The sequence below is a fragment of the Triticum aestivum genome, chromosome 1B (assembly GCF_018294505.1).
Source record: "Triticum aestivum cultivar Chinese Spring chromosome 1B, IWGSC CS RefSeq v2.1, whole genome shotgun sequence".
Lineage (NCBI taxonomy): Eukaryota > Viridiplantae > Streptophyta > Magnoliopsida > Poales > Poaceae > Triticum > Triticum aestivum.
This window is the reverse complement of record NC_057795.1, coordinates 302,910,253-302,923,873: the sequence shown is the minus strand read 5'-3', so window position 1 is coordinate 302,923,873 and position 13,621 is coordinate 302,910,253.

Sequence of the window (13,621 nt, the reverse complement as noted above, 5' to 3'; positions counted from 1 at the left end):
GACCGTGCTGCCCGCGCGACCCAGCCGTCCCGGCCTCCTTTCGATCCCCAGTCTAAACTGCCGTCATCGTCTCCCACCTCTCGATCCCCTACCTCCATCGTCGTCCTTCTCTAGTTTCCATGGCAACCAGAGCAGACCCGTAGGGCCTTCCCACCGCTAACCACACCCCCTCCCCTCCCCCCACTCCAACCCCGCCCTCCAAAGACGACGAGCTAAAAGCAGGTGAATCTGCGATCTCCTACTGTTTCTCATCCTTCTTCTGGCCAGAAATTAGAAATTGCAAATTTACCAACGAAGATGGCGACTGGATCCACGCTATCGGGGCAAATCACTACACGGTTTTGTGTGTATTCGCATTTGCCAAGCAGCATACACCAGATCTGCCATGTACTACGCTAGAGTTGAGCTTAGGTTCTCAGTTCGCTTGGTGCAAGTAGTTGGTAGTGAAGGATGCGTAGGAATCCCTAAAAAGGGAGAGAAAGGAGAAATTTGGCATAAGGGGGGTAGGAAAAATAGTTGTCACTTGTGTCTAACATCAGTTGCCACCTATCATTGCCGTTAACTGCCACCATGTTAACCTGTTGCTTGCCATCCTAATTTAGTGGTTGTTGCCATCGAACTGAAAGGATGCCTGGCACCCAGATTTTAGAAAAGAGAGTGTGCATGTCCTACTTGCCATGATGTGTTGGTTGCCTATGGAGGAAAATGTGATAAGATTGGCATGTTATCTTCTACGTGCAAACAACAAAAATATGGATTTTTTGCAGATTGTTGATGTGTTCTTGTTCATGCAGTGATTGAGAACACATTGGCAGAAACAAAACACGGAAAGAATGAATCACGAAGATGGCATTGATCCTTGGGTTTCTCAAAGGCCAGAAATGCCCCCTTGGGATGCAGCAGAGTACAGTCAACTCATTTTTGCAGGGCCGTTGCTGCCACTACTAGAGCAGTACGCAGGCATTGGTATGATGCATGATAACAAGAAAAGAACATTTAACATGTTTGCGACAATGAAGATGACATTCTACTTATGTCCTACAATGTCATTTTTTGCAGGTTGTTATGACCAAAACACATTCACGGGGGCACCATGGCAAGTTTAGTCACAGGGGGCTCACACTGACAAATGTACGGGCAACCAACTTCAACTAGCTAATATGGAAAATCAAGGTAACGCATACGAAAAAGAAACATACTGGCGTGGACATGAAAATTAAACTTGTAAAGGATGGCAAAAGACTCACAGGTTATACCGGGAAAAATGTAGAACCTTCATGCACCACATGGCATCAGGCGGCAACCATGTACCTGCCATCGACGTCATACATAGGTGAGTCCATAAAAAAGTGAACTTGCGGACGGTGAATTAGCAGAAGGAACATAGCTGACAACTGCAGTCGCCATGCCTGAACAACTGCAGTTGCCATGCCTGGACAAACTGTAGTTGCCATGTATGATCAAATGTGATTGCAATGTATAAACAACCGTGGATGGCAAGTGTAAACTAATCTGTGTGGCATGGTTGGACCACTACATGTGCCATGTTGAAGAAACTACAGTTGCCATGCAGTGACCAACTACTACCATGATTACAGGTTGTTACGGTGGGACTACATCGGCAAACGTCTCATGGCAAGCTTCACAGTTGCAGGACAGCGCTATTGCAGATAGAGCACATCAAATTGTAATGACAAACCACACAAGATGGGCACATGCGGCACAACAAGGTAAGAAAATTTGAACCACAAAACAGCACTGTATTTGTTTTTGTGGGAATAGCATGTGAGGAAAAGAAGATTTGTAACGGTGGTGGTGGAAAAAACAAACAGAAAATTCTAACAAATGGTCGTGTGCAATGAGTCATATATTGTCTTCGGGATTTGCCAATTGCTAAAAGAGTGTGTGCAACACAAATGATTGATCGCATTTACCTAGTGAGCTCAAGCCTAGAATACAAAGTTTTGATGCTAGAATATACTGGTTGCCATGTATTGGCATCATTAGTTGCCATGTATGTAGGACTGCAACTGCCATGGATATAGAATCCAAGTTTTGGTATAGAAAGAAGCTGGTTGCCATGCATTGGCAACAGTAGTTGCAATGTTTGTTGGACAGTAACTGCCATGACTGGAGAACTACAGTTGCCATGCATGTCCATGTGCAGACTCACGGCTTGCTGTGTGAATGATGTCATGCCAAATCACATGCAGTTGATGTACTCCGTTACGATAAACATGTCATTCAACCAAAATCTTACGCTCGTACCTGTTTTTTTATTATGGGACCTTCAACTACAATCAACAGCGAAGCGGGAACATCTACTATGGGGAGCTCTGAGCGCACGGAAGATGCGTTCCACCAGCCAGCCAACAATCATGCCACAAACAATGCCGAGTCAGTGTCAGAAATGGCAATCATTCCAGCAATGCCGACAAGCACACCTTTGAACACAAGCACTGGCAACACTCAAGTAGATGAAACTGCCGCCGATAATAAAGTGAATGATGAAACCGATGGCGAAGCACAAGGGGATGAATATGTTGGGCAATCAGAAATCATGGTACCTCAGCCACCGTATGTTGGGAAGAGATTTGATTCATTCGCAGAAGCAAAGGAATTCTACCAGACATATGCAAAGTTCCATGGGTTTGCGGTCAACACCGAATACCATAGGAAAATTAAGAAAACTAATGAGTACAGCAGAGGTGAGATGAGGTGCTACAAGGCATGAAGGAACAAGAAGGGTAAAGGTGTTGCGCCTGTCGTTCCGGAACGAAAGAGAGGTATCATTCTCAAGACGGAATGCCCTGTCCGGTATAAGCTAAACATAGATGGAGCACGATGGGTGGTCACTGAATATTTTGACGAGCACAACGACGAACTCACAAAGAAGTTCGACCTGGTAAAATTTCTGACCGCCCACAGAGGATTCACCTCCCTCGAGAAGAAATTCATAAAGCTGCTATATGATTGTAACGTCGGTCCATCAAGAATGGTCCAGATACTATCACTCATCCACAACAAAAAAAAGGGACTCTTAGTAGCATGCCCTACATACTAGCTGACATCACAAACCTAAAGGCAAAGTACCGTAGATAGAGCAAGTTGGATGACATAGAGGCCACAATGGCCTACTTCGATGAGAAAGCGAAGGAAGATCCAGATTTCTTCTATAGGATAAGATTGGACGATGAGGACCGTGTCAGGAACATGTATTGGGTGGATGGTGCTGCAAGAAGAGCCTACAAACATTTCCGAGATTGCATTTCATTCGATGGGACATATCTCAGTAATATGTACAAGATGCCATGCGCTCCATTCATAGGAATAAATAACCACAATCAGTCGTTGCAGTTCGGATGCGGGCTCGTTCGGAACGAAGACACGGATGGGTACACTTGGTTGTTCAAGACCTTCTTGGAGTGCATGGATGGACTTGCTCCGATGAACATAATAACATACCAGGATTTTAGCATGCGTGCAGGCATAGAGGAGGTCTTTCCGTTGGCAGTGCACAGGCACTGCAGGTGGCACATTATAAAGAAGGCTGAGGAGACGCTAGGACCATTCTTTGCTGACCGTCCAGAGCTACACAAGGCATTCGAGATGTGCGTGGACCACAGCTTGACAGTGGAGGAGTTTGAAAGGAGCTGGATGGCCATGATTGAAACATATCAAGTCCAAGACAACGAGACTCTTGCTAGCCTGTGGGAGAAGCGAATGTACTGGGTGCTGGCCTACTTCATGCAGTGCTTCTTCCCATTTCTACAGACTACGCAGCGTAGCGAGGGGTTCAATGCTGTTTTGAAGTGGTACGTGAGCCCTGGCAACTCATTGCTACAGTTTGCTAAGCAATACACAGCTCTGCAACAAAAAATACTAGGATCTGAGCTACAGCAAGAAGCAAACACCGCGCTAAAGCAGCCAAAATTGCTAATGTATTTACCGATGGAGAGGCAAATGAGCAAGATATACACCAACAAGATCTTTAACAAGTAAGTCAGTTGTGTTACAATCTTATTTGCACAAGCATGAAGGCAGTAGGTGCCATCTAGAATGCAATGTAGTTGAAAAGCTTATTTGAAAATAATGATTTCTTGAAAAGTATTCATTGAGTACGGAGTAACCCTGATATGTAGTTGCCATGTTTAATGAACTACAGTTTGCCATGTTTACTCAACTGCAGTTGCCATGTTTAATGCACTGTACTTCCATTGGGCATGTTGGTATGGAAATGCCAATGCCAATTAAAAATGTTATGCAGTTGCCATGTTTAATGAACTGCAGCTGACATGTTTAATGAACTGCAGTTGCCATTTTAAGAACTGTAGTTGCCATGTTTAATGTACTGCAGTTGCCATGTTTAATGTACTGTATTTGCCATGTTCAAACAAAATATACTTCTATTGGCCACGACAACATAAGGTGCTACAAAAAACATCACACAATAGTTTAAGAAAAAACACACAAAACTTGCAGATTCCAGGAAGAAATAAAGCGTGTTAGCATGTTCACGGCTTTCCAGGTGGACGAACATACGTTCAAGGTGTGTTCTATTTTGGGCATGTCGGATTCAGAACCTAAAGACCCAGACAAAGGAAGGAACTACTTCGTGAAAGCCTCGATAGGCCAAGGCGAATACAACTGCCAATGCTGCAAATTCGAACGGGACGGCATTGTGTGCTGTCACACACTAAAAGTAATGGACATGAACACGGTGACACGGATGCCCCGCCATTTCATAAGGCGGCGATGGACTTGGGACGCTGACGACGCATTGGCGCCGCACACAACAAACGCAGTTTTGGCTGTGCATGACGAGAGAACGGAGTCAACCATGGAAGCCGTGAGGCACGTTGTGTTGACAAAGAACTGTGCTGAACTAATTGATGAAGCATGCAAGAGTGATGAGACAACGAGGGTCACAGAAAAACATAGGAAGGCCCTAAAAAGAGAGCTTGATGAGATCAAGAAGAGGAAAGTTGAGGAAGCCTTACACAGGTTCCCCCGCACATCAAGTGTGCCTTCGTCCACGGGGCCATCATCTGAAAACTCGGAGGTAGGATCTGGAACAGCAAGTACACAAACCCAGGTCAGGAACCCGCCCCGTTCCATCACAAAGGGGCATCCAAAAGAGATAAGATACAAATCGGGATTGGATATTCAAGCAAAACACAAGAAAACAAAGAAAGGGACGGGCAATCCGTAAGCAACATTGGAGCACTGTGACATGGTCCTTTGTGACATTTTATTTTGTAATCTAGATGTTCTAATTTTTTTTTAAATGGGAGAATGACTCTTGAGGGGCATCAGAAGTTGAAGGATGCTATGAATGGATAACTGCAATTGCCACGTGTATGGTACTTAATTTGCCATGATATGTATACTTAATCTGCCATGTTATGTATAGTTAATCTGACATGTTATTTATACTGAATCTACCATGCTATTTTATACTAAATCTGCCATGCTATTTTATACTGAACCTGCTATCGGTGTCAAAACCGGCGGATCTCGAGTAGGGGGTCCCGAACTGTGCGTCTAAGGCTAATGGTAACAGGAGGCAGGGGACACGATGTTTTACCTAGGTTCGGGCCCTCTCGATGGAGGTAATACCCTACTTCCTGCTTGATTGATCTTGATGATATGAGTATTACAAGAGTTGATCTACCACGAGATCGTAGAGGCTACACCCTAGAGGCTAGCCTATGATTCTGATTGTTTTTGGCCTATGGACTAAACCCTCCGGTTTATATAGACACCGGAAGAGGCTAGGGTTACACAGAGTCGGTTACAAAGAAGGAGATGTAACATCTGAATCGCCAAGCTTGCCTTCCACGCAAAGGAGAGTCCCATCCGGACACGGGACAAAGTCTTGAGTCTTGTATCTTCACGGTCCAACAGTCCGGATAAAGTATATAGTCCGGCTGTCCGGATACCCCCTTATCCAGGACTCCCTCAGTAGCCCCTGAACCAGGCTTCAATGAAGATGAGTCCGGTGCGTAGGTTGTCTTCGACATTGCAAGGCGGGTTCCATCTCCAAATACTCCAAAGTAGATTAAGGATCGTGTCCGGCTCTGTGAGATAATTTCCGCACACCATCGTAGAGAGCATAACACTTTACAAATCTAATCTACTGACAATTTTTCACGGTGTGCCCTTACATCGCGGCCTGGCTCAATATGAACCGGTTTTTCTCGACCTGCCATGACATGCACTACAAGGCAGTTTTATTGGCACGCCTCGTCAAAGCAGAGATCGTGTTCCCCTTATTGCGGGATCCCCATCAATACGGGCGCGGGCGACCCCACTACGCCTGTTGGTATGACTCCGTGTTTTTAGGCAAGTCCCAAGAGGTTACGCTGAGATGCTTGATATTCACCCCCTTTATAGAGGGGTCGAGGCCTATCCCTCTTTCCTACCACGCTTGCGCCTTTCCACATCTCGAGTTCCAACACCCGAAGCCCAAGCTTAGGCACTTCGGATCTTCAATCATGTCCGGATCCAACCTTCAAGGCTGGTGGATGGCCTCCTCTGTCACAGAGAAGGACATTGCGAAGCTTAGGGAGGTCAGATATCTGACCGCTGACATCAAGCACAGGCTTCCTGCTCCAGGGCAGGTCATCCCTACTCCCGAGCCCAACGAGAGTGTCGTATTTGTTTCTCACTTCCTCCGTGGCTTAGGCTTCACCCTCGATCCCTTCGTGAGAGGGCTCATGTTCTATTACGGGCTAGATTTTTATGATCTAGCTCCAGACTCCATCCTTCACATCTCGTCGTTTATCGTCGTGTGCGAAGCCTTCCTCCACATCACCCCGCACTTCTGCTTATGGCTCAAGACCTTCAATGTAAAGCCGAAGGCGATCGAGGGGCGACACGTGGTGTGGGGAGGCGCTATGACAAGCAAAAACGCCGATGCCCCATGGCCAGAGGGCTTCTTCCCAGAGGTGTCCGATCTATGGCAGCGGAGGTGGTTCTACATCACGGCTCCCAAAGGCACAAAGTGGGTGGCTGCCCCCGACTTCCGCTCGGGCCCTCCACCTCAACTGGCGTCATGGGCCAACGTGGGACTGGATTGGGGGCCTGCTAATGACGTACCGACATTGCAGAGCCGCATTCGGGAGCTTCTTGAGAGGGACATCAGTCTTGTCAGTGTAATTCAGGTAATGGTAGTCCGACGGATCTTGCCATGCAAACGTTGGCCTACTTCAACCCGAAAGGTCCGCGAACTATTCAGCACTTCTTCGGCATGACGCTCGAAGGGATGTGTAGGTTATTCTTCGGACCACAAGTAAAGTGTCCGGACACCATCGAGGATGCGGGCCTGAGCTGCAACTGCCCAGATACCTAAGTAAGTAACCTAGAAGCCGAACACTTTGTTTATATTTGTCACAACATTATTCTAAAAACCATCCGCGGCCAGGATTGGCTCAGCAAGGCGGAGAGAATCAGGTGTCCGGCACCACTTCCCGAAGGCTCGCCTAGTCCTGCAATACCAGGATGCTTAGTCGTGCGCTAAGTCAAGTGCCCTCGGGGAAAGAAGAAGGGAAGAACAGAGAAGCAGAGCTTCACACATTGTACATCCAAACTGGGGGAATTACTATCGCCATGAAGGAGGATAGTCGGGGAGGGGAATCTAAGGTCTCCTCCCCCTGCGGAAAGAAGAGGGCCGCCTCCGAAGACTTGGAGACGGAGGTGCCTAGACAAGGGAAGAAAACTTCACCAGGGGGCCCTGCCCCGGAGGGCGTCCTCACCGCGCCATGCCCACAAACGGGCCAGCCCTCCGCTGAGCTGTAAGTTAATTGTAAAAACAAAGCTACTGCTTCCTCCTCCGAGAACAATAACCAGGATCCATCCTTTGCAGTCCGGCTAGTAGCTCTTCTCGACAGAGTTCGTCTTCGGGGGATCTTCTTCCGGAGATGATGGAGAGTGAAACCCCACCTGCCTCTCCGCCTCATGGGGCGGGCGACCCCGAGGTGTCATCACGGAGGAGTCCAGATTCGCCGAGGCCAGAAGCTAATACTTTGACCGCCCTGAGCCCGGAGCGTTCGGCTCCCACGGGGGGCAATAAGAAGGGTCCGGCATAGTTCGGCGACCGGCCGGACACGCTGACGGGCCTCTGGAGCAAGCTGCTCTCTCGGAGGATCACCGTTCATTAATGGGCACGGTGCTTGAGAAGATTTCATCTGCCACAGGCGGGTTGAATGAAGCTCTTATGAGCCTGCTCAAAGGCTTTGAGGTACATAATGAAATACGTAATTTTTTGGTTGTACCACACGCGCTAGGTGTGCTCCGTATAGATAGTAGCCCCTGAGACTCTGGTTGCCAGCCCTAGGCGGCAAACGGAGGATCACACTCTTAAGTAATGATCGCACTGGATTTATGCGCAGGTGGCTAAGGGTCCGGCGGTAGACCGGACCGCTGAATTCGCTGAACTGAGGCGACAGATTGAAGTTGTGGACGCCGACATCATGCTTGTGAACGAGCGGCTTGACGAGTCACAGAGTATGTGCTCTGGTTTCCTTATTTGTTATAGAAAATATTAAGAGGAGCATAATGTTAATGTGATATGCTTCGACTGCAGGCGGAGCTGCTGCCGTGGAGGCCCTGAGGGCGGAGCTTGCCCTAGCCAAGGAACAAGCCCGGGCTAGCAAGGCGGCTGCCCTAAAGGCGGCCGAAGATTTGAGAGCCAAACAGGCTGCTCATCGCCGAAGCGAAGATAAAATAGCCAAGATGGCTATAGAGCTGAGAGACGCCGCTGGCCGGTATGAGCTCCTTCAAAAGGAGAATCAGGCGAAGTCGACTGACCTGAAGAAGGCCCTTGATGCGGCCAAGGAGACGCGTTCCGAAATTAGGGATGCGCGGGAGGAGCTTCAACAGGCCGGAGAAATCGCGGCTGGAAGCCCCTATTTGTTGCGGATGAAGTTCTTAGATCCAAAGTACGCTCCTCTGGATTGGCGCTGGAGCGCTGCAGACGCGTATGCGGATCTAGCAAAACGTACGGGTGATGCGACCAAGTTTTTCGAGGATCAAAAAGATAGTGAAGTAGAAAGGCTGTTCTGGTCGCAATTGAGTGCTCCAACGCGCCCGTTGCCATTGAGTGAAAGGATGGCCGTAGTGGCCGAGCTCCATAGGTTGTCCGGTCTTGCAATGAGGTCTGTAATAGACCATCTATAGCCAAAGGGACCGAGGCCGGATAGTTATTTTGGTTTAGTGCAACAATTCCTTGGCGCCGTATCACGAATCGATGCCATGAAAAGGTTGGCGTGCATAGAGGGTGCGCGGATGGCTCTTGCCCGTGTTAAAACTTATTGGGCGGATATGGAGGCCACCATCATTGCAACCCAGAATCCGGCAGGAAGCCAGGATCCAGCCGAGCACTATTTTGAGCAGGTGACGGAAGGTGCTCGTTTAATAGAGGCTTAGTGCTCGAAGAGTGTCATGTTCGAGTGACAAGTCATTCAATTGTAAAAACAATTCTATTTTAATTATAGAGGCTATGTTTATACTTCCACCCGAAAGTGTTATTGTGCCTCCTGTGCGGCCGTTTGATGTATATATAACCTGAAAGTTAGCGGTCGTTGGCTTCAGCCCCCATGCATACAATGCGGGGGTGTTCGCAAAAATGTGCGTAATCACACTTGATCCAACATCTTGGTCCATTAAAGAGGTGATCTCACATCGAACTAGGCAACCGGACTATATAGCTTTAACACTTTCACTTAGCCATAGGAGTTTGACGGTGGGGCTACTATGTAGCCCTTGGTACCTTCGCGTGCATCCGGATACGGGCGCGTGTGTACATGACCGGGAAACGGCCCTTCGTTAATGCGGAGGAATCCTAAAGATTCCGATGAGTCCTCGAGTGGTTGACCAGTCTCTCACTATATCATGACAGTCATTTTTTGGCTTTCTCTACTGAGGTCCTCATCCGGAATAACCAGGGCACAATCGCAGTAGTTCTCCTTTGGCTGCCTTAGCCGATAGAAGCGGAATGTAAGGCAGCAAACCTTGGAGCCGGGAAAACCCAACATTTGACCAAAGACATGACTCGGAGCTGATGCATATAAGGCCAAACTCGCGACGCCGAACACTCCCGAAGGTATTCGGACTTTATAACATATACTGGGCTGAGTAGCGCCCTTGATTATGAACCATGTATTTCCAGGTACGTGCGTTATTCTGTTGTGGCGAAATGCCAATAACGCCAGTATCCCCTGTGGGTGTGTTGAGTACCCATGGGATGTCAAGCAACAAGAGACAATAAAGAAGGTTTACACAGTGGCTTAATCTAAAAAGAAACCTTTGAGCGGGGCCCTGCTGCACGTCTGCGCCTTTGTCTCTGTTGTGACGTGTCCTAGTAGGGTGTCACACGAATGGTGTCTGTAAAAAGGAAAACTCATGTAAAAGAGTATGGTGTAAGCGTGCGAAGAGTTGGTTATTATCAATGGATAGTAGAAGTGTAAGACATTGGCATGTTAATAAAGTCAAGCCAAAAGGTGGGCTTTATTGCATGTTTGCAGCCCCTGATGCCCTCTACGGGATTACGTGTATAGCACCCAGCTCAGGTTTATATGGGCTATTACCGACGGTGGTGCGCCGGACTCGTCTAACCGTGTTTGTGGTCTTAACGACTGATCATGCGTTCTGATAGGAGAGGTCGCTTAGTGTCCGGCTGCTAGAGCCGCCGCATACTCTTCCGCACGTAAGGAACGCTCTGTATTTCCGCTAACGGTGATGACGCCACGTGGACCGGGCATCTTGAGTTTAAGGTAGGCGTAGTGCGGTGCTGCGTTGAAGCGAGCGAAGGCCGTTCTCCCAAGCAATGTGTGATAACCGCTTCGGAGGGGAGCAATGACGAAGAGTAATTCTTCGCTTCTGAAGTTGTCGGGAGAACCGAATGTCACCTCTAATACGAGGGAGCCCCTGCAGCGGGCCTCAACGCCTGGCATCACCCCTTTAAAGGTGGTGTTACTTTGGATGATTCTGGATGGGTCTATCCCCATCTTGCGGATAGTGTCCTGATATATTAGATTGAGACTACTGCCGCCATCCATGAGGACACGAGTGAGATGGTATCCATTGATTATTGGGTCGAGCACCAAGGCAGCCGATCTGCCGTGCCGGATACTAGTCTGGTGATCCCTGTGATCAAAGGTGATCGGGCAGGCTGACCAGTGGTTGAGTTTGGGGGCAACGGGCTCTATAGCGTATGCGACTCTGAGCGCGTGTTTGTGCCTTCTCTTTGGTATATGAGTCTCGTAGATCATGTTTACTGTTTTTACTTCTGGTGGGAATTTTTTCTGTCCCCTAGTGTTTGGCTGGCGAGGCTCATCCTCGTCTTCACTTGGTGTTTCCCCTCCCTTGTGTTCGGCATTTAGCTTGCCGGCCTGCTTAAATACCCAGCATTCTCTGTGAGTGTGGTTCGCAGGTTTTTCGGGAGTGCCATGAATTTGGCACAATTTGTCCAAGACTTTGTTTAGGCCAGACGGTCCCTCTTTGCTGCCTTTAAATGGCTTCTTTCGTTGACCGGGTCGAGAACCCCTGAATCTGGCGTTGACCGCCGTGTTGTCCGGACTTTCTTCCTTGTTTCGACGCTTGTTTTTATTGTGTCGTGGCTTCCCGTTGCCATCCCTAATTTCGGATGTGCCCGGGTCCCTGGTGCCTCTACGGGCCAACCAGCTGTCCTCGCCCGAGCAGAAGCGGGTCATAAAGCTTGTTAAGGCTGCCATTGTCCTCAACTTTTCTTGGCCGAGGTGTCTGGCGAGCCACTCGTCTCGGATACTGTGCTTGAAGGCCGCTAGGGCTTCGACATCCGGACAATCGAAAATTTGATTCTTCTTAGTGAGAAATATGTTCCAAAGTTTACGGGCGGACTCTCTGGGCTATTGTATTATGTGACTTAAATCGTCAGCGTCCGGAGGTCGGACATAGGTCCCTTGAAAGTTGGCCCTGAAAGCGTCCTCGAGTTCGTCCCAACTTCCGATTGAATTTTCGGGGAGGCTTTTCAACCAGTGCCGAGCTGGCCCCTTCAACTTGAGGGGAAGGTATTTGATGGCGTGGAGGTCATCCCCACGAGCCATGTGGATATGAAGGATAAAATCCTCAATCTAGACCCCAGGGTCTATCGTTCCGTCATATGCCTCTATGTTCACGGGTTTGAATCCCTGTGGAAATTCATGATCCAGTACCTCTTCGGTGAAGCACAGAGGGTGCGCAGCCCCTCTGTATCTGGACATGTTATGGCATGTTGTCGACTGTTGTTGTGTCCGGTGTTGATTCCGAACTAGTATTCGATCAGTCTGATCGTTTTGGTGACCGTAATCCTGTGCCGGAGCATGTCCTCTAGATCCGTAGATGGACCTGGTCGCGCCGGCCTTTTTGTCCAGGAGCTCACGTAAATCGTGTGCAGCGTCGGTAGTTGCTCTATCGCGGTCATGAAGTGATTGGTCCGACCTACTAGCCGTATTGTTCTTCTGCGGAATGGCCTCATCGTCGAATTCTGGCAGCAGCTTGCGCTTTGGGTAGCTCCTTGTGTGGCGATCATCGCCATATTTTTCTTCAGTGTCTAGCACTTTATTCCATCTGCGGTTGAGTGTTTCCTGCGCGGCCTTAAGCCTTTGCTTCTGCTTCTTTAGGCTTCTCCTAGTGGCCATAAGCCTTCTGTGGAGGTTATCTCGTTCCAAACATTTTTTCGGGATGATGAATGCGTCATCATCCAGACTGTACTCTTCTCTGGAAGCAGGTTGATGAGTTCGGCCCTCGGGATCGCTGTGATCGGGCGTCTGCTCCGGGCTGCGTTCGGTGTGACCTAGCTCGCCCTGCTCCATCACTGGGTCCATATGGTCGTTGTTGCCTTTGGAGTTGACAGGGGTGTCGATTTTTCTAGCGCTATTATCGCTATTTTTACTGTGGCTGGACTTAAAGCGGCGTCTGTGCCATCGTTTTGGCTTTTGTCTAAGGGGTTTTATCCTCCGTTGTGTCCTTTTTGTCGTCGTTGTCCTCCTTAGGTGTGTCCACCATGTATATATCATATGATGAGGTGGCAGTCCAGCGCCCCGTGGGCGGTGGTTCCAAATTGTCCCCTGCGCCGACGTCCATACAGTCGGTGTCGTCGGAGTCAAAGTCAAGCATGTCTGTTACGTCATCGGCAGTGGCTATTAAGTGGGTGGTGGGTGGGCGGAGATTTTCTTCGTCGTTCGAATCCCCCCTCGAGCCGGACATAGTTCGGCCAAGAGTCCTCTGAGAAAGAGAGAGACCTTAAAGAGTTTAGCACGTCGCCAAAGGGTGGGTGCTGAAAGATATCCGCCGCGGTTAACTCCATTACCGGAGCCGAATCGGATTCGATGGGCCCGGGTGCGTACGGTCTGGAACCTACAGCCGGACATAAGTCTGGGGGTCCGGTGACACGGATTTCCTTGGAGGTGGAATCTGAGTTCGGCTCTACCGCCGATGAGTATGCGGCCTCCGGGGCGGGGTCCATCCACCCGTCCTCGGACGATGCGATCTGCCCCGGATTTAGGCCCGGAGCTACTGCAGGTGCCATATCCCGAATATTATCTGATAGCAGATCTAAGCCGTGCTCGTCATGACTGTTCGGCGCTCCTGGCGTAGGCCC